This window comes from Pinus tabuliformis, chromosome J (assembly GCF_031772625.1).
Source record: "Pinus tabuliformis cultivar Carrire ecotype Pingquan chromosome J, CPIR1, whole genome shotgun sequence".
Classification (NCBI taxonomy): domain Eukaryota; kingdom Viridiplantae; phylum Streptophyta; class Pinopsida; order Pinales; family Pinaceae; genus Pinus; species Pinus tabuliformis.
Genome location: NC_142295.1, coordinates 1,549,994,955 through 1,550,006,001, shown reverse-complemented (window position 1 = coordinate 1,550,006,001; position 11,047 = coordinate 1,549,994,955).

Here is an 11,047-nt window from a genome sequence, read left to right as displayed (position 1 = left end):
GTTGTTCCTTTTGAAAAGGAACAGCAAAAACTTCACAAAAGCTGTTCATTTTGAAAAGGAACAGCAAAAACTCACAAATGTTGTTCCTTTTGAAAAGGAACGACAAAAACTTCACAAAAGTTGTTCCTTTTCAAAAGGAACATCAGAAAATTACAAATGTTGTTCATTTTGAAAAGGAACAACAAAAACTCAGAAATGCTGTTCCTTTTGAAAAGGAACAGCAGAAACACAAAAACAAGCAAATGTTGTTCCTTTTGGAAAAGGAACAACAAAGACACGCTGAATGCAAAAATCAAAATTAAAAAAAGAAGAAGAGAAAGATCAAAAAATGTTAAGAAAACGTATATACAAGAACTTATGTACAAGTCATAGGAAAAAAAATGCATTCCTTACTGAATTATAGGTGAGGAAGATTTTACTTCCTCTCCTAAAATTTCCATATCAGTGTCTTGACGTAGCTGCTGACAGAAGGATTCCTGAGTGAGTGGCCTGTGATAGAGACAAACTCGGTGGCCATTTACCTTGAATGCATATCTAGAATCATCGATTGTGATCAGAGTAAGGGTCCCATTATCATGTACTTTCTGGATTTCGTATGGTCCCAACCAACGAGTCTGCAGTTTCCCCGGGAAGTCCTGAAACCGAGAGTCATATAATAGAGCCCAGTCCCCTTCGTGAAAGACTTTGTTCTTGATAAGTGCATCATGCCATTTAGGTCGTTGTTGTTGAATAAGTGCTGCATTCTGTAATGCAGAGAGCCTTATTTCGTCCAATTCATTAATCTGCTGTAATCGATTAATTTGTGCCTCACTTAAATCTAGGTCAACTTCCTATGCAGTTCGTAACGTTTGGATTTCGAATTCTATGGGGAAAATAGGTTGTTTTCCAAACATTAATTGATAGGGTGAATAACCGGTGGTACTTCTCCATGTGGTTCTATAAGCCCAGAGTGCTTCAGGTAGTCGGGCGGCCCAATCACGCCTATGTGAAGCAATGGTTTTTGTTAAAATTGATTTTATTACCTTATTGCTACTTTCTACTTGCCCATTCGCCTGCGGGTGATATGGGGTAGTAATTTTATGCTGGATGTGATAATTGTTAAGTGTTGCAGCTAATTTGTTTCCGGCAAATTGTGGTCCTCCATCTATAATTATTTCTCTCGGAAGGCCATAACGTACAAACAAATGGAACAGGAACTGTATTACAGAATCTTTTGTAGCTCTAGGCAACGCTTCGGCCTCAACCCATTTAGTGACATATTCTGTGGCTACCAAGATATATGTTCTCTGATTTGATGATGGGTTGATGGGTCCAACGAAATCAAGAGCCCATCGTTCGAATGGTTCAATGACTAATTGTGGCCTCAGAGGCATTTCGTCGGCTTGACCAGGTCGTCCTGCTCGCTGGCAGCTGTCACAGGCTTGGACAAATTTCTTTGCATCCTTAAAAATTGTAGGCCAGTAGTATCCTGTCTGCAATACTTTATGTGCTTTTCTTTTTTCAGCAAAGTTTCCCCCACATGGTCCGTCATGACAGGCTTTTAAGATGTCGAAAATTTCATCTTCTCGAATACATCTCCTAATTTGCATGTTTGCCCCTGTGTGGAACAAATAGCCCCCAATCCACGAAAATCGAGTACTCTTCTGAACAATCTGCTTACGTTCATTAGGGGTTAAGTGTTTTGGTAGCTTACCTACTACAAGGTAATTGGCAACATCAGCATACCAGGGTGTTTGAACAGCAATGGCAAACAGGTGCTCATCCGGAAATTTGTCTTCCACTGCTGCTGCCTCAATTGATTTTGGTATTCGTGAGAGAAAATCAGCTACAGGTTTTTCCTTGCCGGGTCGATCCTTGATTGTGATATCGAACTCCTGCAATAAGATCAACCATCTAATTATTCTAGCATTTGTAACAGGCTTATTTGCTAAATATTTAATAACAGAATGATCTGTATATAAAATAACGGGATATCCTGTAATATAATGTCTAAACTTATTGACAGCGTGTATTACAACGAGGAATTCTTTTTCAGTGACAGTGTAATTCAATTCAACAGGGGATAAATTTTTGCTGATATAATAAATAGCATATGGTTTTTTATCCTCTTCTTGCCCAAGGACTGCACCGATTGCTGTATCTGAGGCATCAGACGAGATTTGGAATGGTAAATTCCAGTCTGGTCCTCGAAGGATTGGAGCTGTTGATACAAGCTTCTTTAATTCCTAGAAAGCGCGGTTACATTTTTCTGTCCACATTAAATCAACATTACCAGTTAGTGCATATAGAGGTGCAGCAATGTGTGAATAATGTTCTATAAATCGTCTATAATACCTAGAAAATCCAAGAAAGCTGCTTACCTCTGTTTGAGTAGTGGGGGTGGGAATAGCAAAAGTATTTGAATTTTGGCCGGATCTACCTGAATGCCAGCTGCTGAGACAAAGTGTCCTAGAATAAGCCCTTCAGTCATCATCATATAACATTTTTCGTGGCTTAAGCGAAACCTGGTAGCAATGCAACGCTGTAGGACTTTTTCTAGAGTGTCTAAAGCTGGGTCAAAATCATCTCCATATGGTGTAAAGTCATCCATGTACACTTCAAGTCCATCATTTATTAAATCTGCAAAGATGCTAAGAACAAACCTTTGGAATGTGGCAGGAGCATTACATAGGCCAAAGGGTAGAACTCTATAGGAAAACGTTCCCCAAGGACAAGTAAAGGTAGTCTTATCCTGGTCCTCAGGGGCAATCTGAATCTGATTGTATGCACTGAAGCCATCCAGGAAAGAAAAGAATTTCTTTCCTGCTAAAGTGTCCAATACTTGGTCTATGAATGGGAGAGGGAAGTGATCTTTTTGTGTGGCTTTGTTTAACTCCCTATAATCCACACAAATCCTCCATTTCCCATTCTTCTTGGGTACAACCACAAGCGGAGAGACCCATTTACTATCAGAAATAGGGTAAATAAAATTAACATCTAAAAGTTTCTGATGTTCAGCTTTTACAACATCTTTTAGATGAGGGTTGAGTCTTCTTTGCGGTTGATGGACAGGTCTTGCATCTTTTTCTATATAAATATGGTGGGTGCACAATTGGGGATCAATCCCTTTCATATCAGGGTAATCCCACGCAAATGCTTCTTGATACTTCCGTAACAGATGGATGAGTTTTATTTCTTGGTCCGGTGTAAGGTTGGCATTGATGTTTAGAGTTTTTCCCGATTCAATTTCCACTACTTTACTATTGGCAACAGAAGTCACAGGTATCGTTTGGTCATGCGCATCTTTCAAAGGATCTTCTTCTAGTTCGCTATTGAATGCAGCTTCTATCATAAAACACTGTGTGTGAGGTCTAGATTCAGTTTGACTAATGAAGTTATTGATAGCACCGTCTTCTGTTTGGTCTTTAAAGTCTAGGGCCTTCTGTATAGTCAATGGTGATATGATATTGTCAGTAAGATATGATACAGGGTGCTGGTTAGTTTTTATCATTGTCAGACTTGGCTTTGCTGGAGGGTATAGAACTAGAATTTTAATATCTGGTCCACTGGTTATGCTCATATTTCCCTGCCGGCAACCAATGTAAGCATCGGCTGTAGCAAGCCAAGGTCTACCTAAAATTAGCGGGTGTCCATCCAGTCGGGTTTTTGGATTAATTACCAGGAAATCGGTTGGGTATTCCCAGGAATCTATAGAAACCATGACATCGTATAGAGTACCTTCTGGTCGAACTACAGATCGGTCGGCCAATTCTAACAAAGTAGAAGTGGGTTCTACCGATGTAATGCCGAGCTTTTGGCAAGTAGAAGTTGTCAAAATATTAATTGCAGCTCCTAGATCAACTAAAGCATTAGTCAGGGTCTGACCATAGATTTGAACAGTTACGATTGGATTTCCCGGATCTTCATATTTAATGGGTGTTCCTGATAACAGGTCAGATAAAGTGCCGACTACTTGGACTCTTGGGTTAGTGGTTGCATTCCTCCTTGATTTTTTTATGCACAATTCTTTTATAGTTTTTGCATATATAGGGATGTCTTGAATGGCTTGGAGGAAAGGAATTCTTATGTACAGATTTTGTAACTCTCCCAGAATATCAAAGTCTGGATATTGTACAGGTCGTGGTATGACTAATCGTTCTGGGAAGGGAGGGGAGGATGTACTTGCTTGCTGATGAGTCTGCTCCTTATTTACACCCTCTTGTTGTAACGGCTGTTCTGTTGGTAACTGATCTTCAATGTGAACTGTTTTATCTCCCTCTGTTTCTATTATACGTCCAGATCTTAACTGAAGATCATTGCACTCCCTCAGATCAGGTCCGATTTCTGATGATTCTATGATTTGGAGGGATTGGACCGGTCTATTATTTGGATTAGGATTGGGTTGGGCTGGGAGTTGCGGTCTCAGATTAGACTGGGGATTTTGTTGTAAAGCTGGCAGAGTCGGTTGAGGGAGCGGAATAGTTCCTGTTGGCTGATATGTCGATTTTGGCCAGTTTGTCTGCCAGGGTGAACCTTGTGAAGTAGGGGGGGTCCATTGTGGAGGATATGGGTTATTCTTCCAATATGGTGGAGCATAGGGAAAATTCGACCAACCAAATTAGCTTGTCTCGTTCATCCACGGATTTGGAGAAGGAAAGGGTTGTGATGACCAGTTCGGAAATGGGGGTTGAGATTGGTTTTGCCACATACTATATTGCTGAGTATTATACTACGGAGGTTGGAAAGAAGAAGTTGGGTCTGAAAACATACCAGATTGCCTTGGTTGCCATTGGCGACGCTGGTTAATGAAGTATGTTGATTCTGGCTCTTCTTCCACTTCCTTATATACTGCCTTCAATCCAGGAAGTGAGGGGCAGCTCTCAGTAAGGTGGCCTTTCGTACAGATAGCACATGTTTGAACTGCATCTAGTGGACATTCCTTATGACTATGTTTTCTCCTACATCGGGGGCAGAAGATCGCCAAATTCTGTTCTGCCTCCATCTGCTTCTATTTAGCCTACACAATATCAAGTTGTGTAGTTAATGTCCCCAGAATATCAGTTTTAAAATTTTCTAATAAATTTCCAAGTTCTACACGTGTTACTCCTTCTGTTGATATTTTGTTATCTCTGACAAACCGATCATATTCTGCTGGTTTTATCCTTGTGCTGCCTCTCGAGCTCCTGATACATAAGTCGATGATGTCAGCAAAATTCTCTTGATAAATATCCCCTTTTCCCATGATATTTAATGTTTCAATCCATTGTTCCTTCATGCCTCTGATCAATGCTGTTTTTAACACATTATCAGGCAGAGGTAGTGATGCATATGGAGATCTTTGTAAATTATACTGAAAACGTTCTACATATTCTTCTAATGTTTCATTTGGTCTAGCTATCATCTGAAATATTTCATCTTTCAGTTCTCTAAACCTATAGTAATCTTGATATTTCTTTAGGAAAGATTCCTTCATTTGCTCCCAGTTATTTATAACTCCACCACCTAAACCCATAAACCATCTTAAAGCTGCCCCTTTCAAGGTGGAGGGGAACAGTTTTAATTTTTGGGGGTCAGTGGTGTAATCATATCCCCTGCATAACACATCAAATTCAAATAAGAATGCATTAGGGTCCTCTGATGTAAGTCCGTGAAATGTAGGAATGTGTTGAAGGGGAATTGCTTTCATAGGAGCATTTGTTGCGGAATCCACTATAGGATATTGTAATGTAGAAGTTTGAGTATTTGGCTGATTCTGCGCCATAGGGTCGAACATGTGCCAATAACCTTCCGGGATTTCTAGGAGGGTATTCCTAGGCTGAGAAGGAACGGCCTTGACAGGGATTGTTTTAATAGCACTTCCTTTGTCTGGAATAATAGAATTCCCGGTTGTTTGAGGAGATTGAATCCCCCTAACAATGATTATTGCAGCGCTCCCTTTATCTGGGCTATTTAATGGCTGAATTACCCTAGCAGGATATCTTGGCTCTTCAACTTCCCCTGTTTCCCCTTCTCCTTCACAAACATTTCTTAGATTCCCTTCCTGCAGTCGTTCTGGAATAGAATTTTCAATTTCTTGAAAGTCCTGTTCATCAGTCTGACTATGCACCTCAGCGAAGGCTACAGATGGTGATCCTGCGGCCTGAAGGGAACTAGTAGGCTGTTTAGAATTGGTTTTCCTGGGCCCTACTGATGGCTGAGATTCATTTTTCTTATAGATTTCGTCTATGAAGGTTGTTTGGCCAAGGGTCATCGGCCCTTTGGCTTTTTCGAGTTTGAATGGAGGTTTGATATTTTTTCCTGGCTTTTTCTCCTTAGTCATGCACTCTATAAACTACTAGATCCTATTCAACCCACAATTCTGCCAGGAAAGTGGATGGTGGAGCAGGGCTTTTACATGCTCCGTACGCAGGTTCTTACCTTCCGTTTTTAAAATCCAACTCTCCCCTAGCAGACTCGTACACTACTCTGTAAAAGACAAATGGCTATACTCTTTCCCCGACAACGGCGCCAAAATGTAGAGCTGTAACAAGGGTCTCTTTCACCTCTAGTTATGCCACATTAATAAGTCAATCCGGGAACGCTTTGTTATTGCAAAGAGTATCTCAATCCGAGGCTATTCGTCAGAGTAATGCTTAGTAGTACAGTGTTCAGAAAATACAAGGGTAAACGGATGCTAGACTAGATTACTTTAAAGGCATAAAATCACACAAGGCAGCTTATCAGTCAAGGGTGCGGAAGCGATAACCCATCCCTCTAGAAACTGATGGAAAGGAAATTAGAGCATGGACCATAGGTCTGGGAGCTAGGCAGCGACAGCTGAGGCTCTCTACAGCCTTAGACCTTCTCTCACACCAAAGCAACAATTGCAAGTAAATAAAACGGCAGAATGTAAAATGGAACAGTAAACATGAAATGGAATAGCAAGTCTGAAATAGAACAACAGTAAATAGAACAGCAGTAAATGGAACAGCAATCAAATAAACTAAGTCTCGCGAGTCAGAACTAAACTTGCTCTATTGAGCCAAACTCACATTCTGCAATAAAATAGCAATCTTCTCTCTTAAAGCAAATTGGATGGAATGTACTTTACTGATAAATTATGGAACAACAATCATCAACCATATATACACACACCACACTAATATAGCAATCTGATGGTTAAAGAAGATATGACTATGTTTCCAAATAGAACAACATTACTTCCGGATTCCAATGATTGGGATTTCACACGAATCCAATAACAGTAATATTCGGTACCAACGCTCTGTAACAGAAATAGCTGGCTTAGACTGATAACATGCAATCAACTCTGAAAGGATTCACTCATATGATACAGAGTCACTACATAAATCTCCTCAAGAAACCATTAATGAATTAGTCGGAACAGAGCATGGAATAGCACATAAAAAGCATGTCAGATTGCTGAGCAATAAAGATAAGCAAATCACGTAGAAATCAAATTATAATGATACAAAAGCAAGTGTCCTTCGGAGCCAGGCCCTTAGCTTCCAACGGTACACCGCCTTAGATTACTCCAGACGCAGAGATGAAATAGACACCAAGTCTTTTATATTAACGCATCAACAAACGTACAGCAAACCAAGTCTCAGTGAGAGTCGATGATCAAAGTTTAGTCTGAAACTTAAGATTACATAAAAAAAAGTCCCTTTGCTTAACGGTGCTGTTCCTTTTTATAAAAGTAACAGCGGAGGTATCTAGGTAACAAAAATAAGCAAAACAACGATCCCTCAGGATCAAAGATCCTGAGGGATTCGCCAAGCCGTTAATCCTTTACTTTTCTTTCCTCGTTCCGCCGAATTGGTAACCCTTCTTTCTTCCCTGGGTCATTCTGCTTCGATCTGTTCGATCTCGTTTGCATCCGGTTTCCTTCTAGAGGGACAACAGTTATTCCTCCTTTGTCTTTCTCTTTTGGACGGCAGCTCTTCGTTTCCACCTTTTCCTGCATAGAAAAATGACAATTATCAGTGATTAAGCTTTCCACACTAATTCTCACACATTCTATTAAAATTCTTTATTTCTTTAAGTTCATTATGCAGAAAGGGTTACAATTGTTACTGAAAAGTCACTAGATTGTTCGTCAAAAACATACCTTTCCAGTGCTCCACATCTGCTACTCTGTTTTCTTCATTCGAGGCAGCCGTGACAATACAACTCTCTTTTATGAGATCCGGAACAACATGTTTTGCCTCATCACAATTTATCTCTCGATTTGATTTATCATCATCACTTTCTGAGATTTGAACATTACTTTCCTGCGTTACCTGCATGCTGTCTTCTTCTATGGATAGATCTGAAACAACATTTTCTCTTTCATCATTTTCAACCATATGAAAATCTTCAGCCTGCTGATCTTGACAAGTATCCTCTAAGATTTCTGTGTGCTGTTGAAACGGATTTTCATACAGGGCTTCCATGATCTCTTCATCCATGAAATTATCATCTTCATAAAACTTCTCGAGGCTTTCAATAAAACTATAAGCATGCTTGCAACAGTCTTGAACTAAATTTAATGATAGATAAGAGTCCTTATATCTTTCAATGAACATAGCATGAAAATCCTTTAAACAGTAAATACAAGCAGGCGGCAAATTTTCATTCCAAGATTGGGCTTTACCTTCCAGAGTGGCCAAGAATATCTTCATCAAGCAATCTTCAGGAAAATCACCTTCAACTTGCGAATATGCATGTGAAATCTAACAAGATGTAGAGCAGCGTCCTTCCTGCCATCATCTTTAAATGTAGGCAAATTCCTTGACCAATCTACCTTCAGAATTTTATTTGGAAAACCAGGGATGTGATCTCGGCTCATGGGAGCGTATTTTCTTGAAACCCGATCCATCTTGAAAAGCTCAAAGCTACTAATCTTCCTGCAATGGAGTCACCATGAAGCATTGATCTCTAGATTTTTCAGTGAATGAAGTCGCCAGGTGAATGATTTCAGCCTTGCAAGTGTCTGATCGTTGTCCACCATCAACAATCAGATCTAAACTTGATACATGTACTGGGGTAATTAACAAGTTAAATGTCACGTTTACAAGCTAGACCGGAGATTGGCTGAAGCAGCGTTTATCTACTTCCACTAATGCAAAGCAAAAGCGTTTCAAAGGCTACCTAGCATAACTTCAGGCTCCGTCTGTAGCTTATAAAACAAATTACATCAACAAGCAAACCATTTATTCTTCCCCAGTATGGTCGCCACTATGTTAGCGTTCGAATTTGCCTCAGGCTGATGAAGGCAAAACTCGAGGCAACATCAAACCACGCTCAGCCTCGTAGCTAGCCCTACGAGGACAGGAGAGGGCTCTCTCCGGGTCTATCTCGGCAAAAGGTAATCAAAGAGGTTCGAGATGACTGAATTGATGACTAATTTTAGGCTAGGTATGAAGTACAAGGACTATGGAATTTATTTTTGAAGTTTTGTTGAATTCAAGGGAAAGGCAATTTTGGGTGCGGGGATGAGGCACAGCTTTTGCAGAGGTCTACTTGGGGCAAGATAGGCGATTGTTTTGATGCCTTTAAAGTGATTGAATGAATAGACCTGACAGGTGAGGAGCTAAGGAGAGCAAGGAAGTCTCAAGTATTCTCCTTAAACTAAAGAAAACATGGAAAATTACACAAACTTAAAGGCAAAGCATAACAAATTTATGGATTCTACCTTAACACTTCATTTGTTTAATTGCAAAAGATTTAAATAAGGAAAGTGGTACACATACACAACTTAAAAGTACTGAGAGATCAACATATAAGGCCACATGAATCCCAAATAGTGCTGCAAAACCCTAGTCTATCCTTTGCCAAAATTGCAGATAAAATATGTACAATAGTGTATCAAGCTATTCCCAAGAGTCCAACTCTGAAAATGACTAAGAAAATACATAATATAGGCAAGCTAACACATTCCCTTGCCTCTAGGGGTCGAGCTCATCATCCTAGGAGCTGTTTCAACCAATTCTAAACAAAGCACTACAATCTAGGCAGTCAAAACAACTTGCCTCTATAAGCTAGGAAACCAATTCATTCATTAAATTTTTGCTATTTTATGAATGAATCATCTAGAATAAGTAAATAAATGTCAAGTCAACATAAAGTTCCATTAATTACATCAAGAAGGGTGAAAAATCCCATCAAAAGTCAAAACTGGTCAAACTGGCTTCGTTTCCTGAGCTGAAGATGAAAACTTTGCAAAAAATCCTGATGCACCGCGCGCCTGAGCCCTATGTGCGATGCTCTTTTCCACCTGCTTTTGGGGCACTTCCCGGCATCCAAATTGAGCTCACGATAGCTCGTTGGAAAGGTATAGATGTGTACTTTCCAACCCAAGTGTAATTTTCCAATTTGATGTCCATTTCCACCTCCAAAAGTGCATTCTCCCAAGGTTTCTTCCTGTGTGTCCAAGAAGGGGCAGTGAGGTCATTTTTTGCATGTTTTTTGACCTTTTGGGGACCCAAACCTTGATGAAATGCCTTGGCAATAGCTGAGCATGTGTATTTCATCATGAAAAATCCAAAAATGCAAACCATTTGTGATTTGGACCTCCCAATCTTATGGATCGTGCGCGGCGCGCTACGCGTTGAGCCAAAAAACCTGTTTTTTAACCAAAAATTTCACAATTGACAAAATTTTCTCCAAACTTGTTGAAATTTGGGCTGGGGGTCCCCAATAAAGTACCATGCTCAGCTAGAGAAGCCTCGACCAAAACTCAAAGTGGATCTAGCCTCTTTCGCCGTTTTAGTGCTTTGCTCAACCTTCTTGGATCTAGCAATTGTATTTTTGACATTTCTCTAAAGCCATGACACCTGTGTAAAAAGTGAAGGAGGTTTTTCTTCCTTGGCATGTTTTGGACAAAAACCTCTCTCATTTTTCCCAAATTCATCTTTTATTTCTCTGAAACATCTTTTGAGTGAAACTTATCCCGATGTGTGAAACAAGGAATTTTGTGGAAATGAAGCGAAATGAAGGGGATGAGGGGCTTGTAAATTCTTGGGGAAATTTTGGGAAGTAGGGAGGAATGTTAGGAAGCAGGGGAAAATGGAATCTTATAGATGGA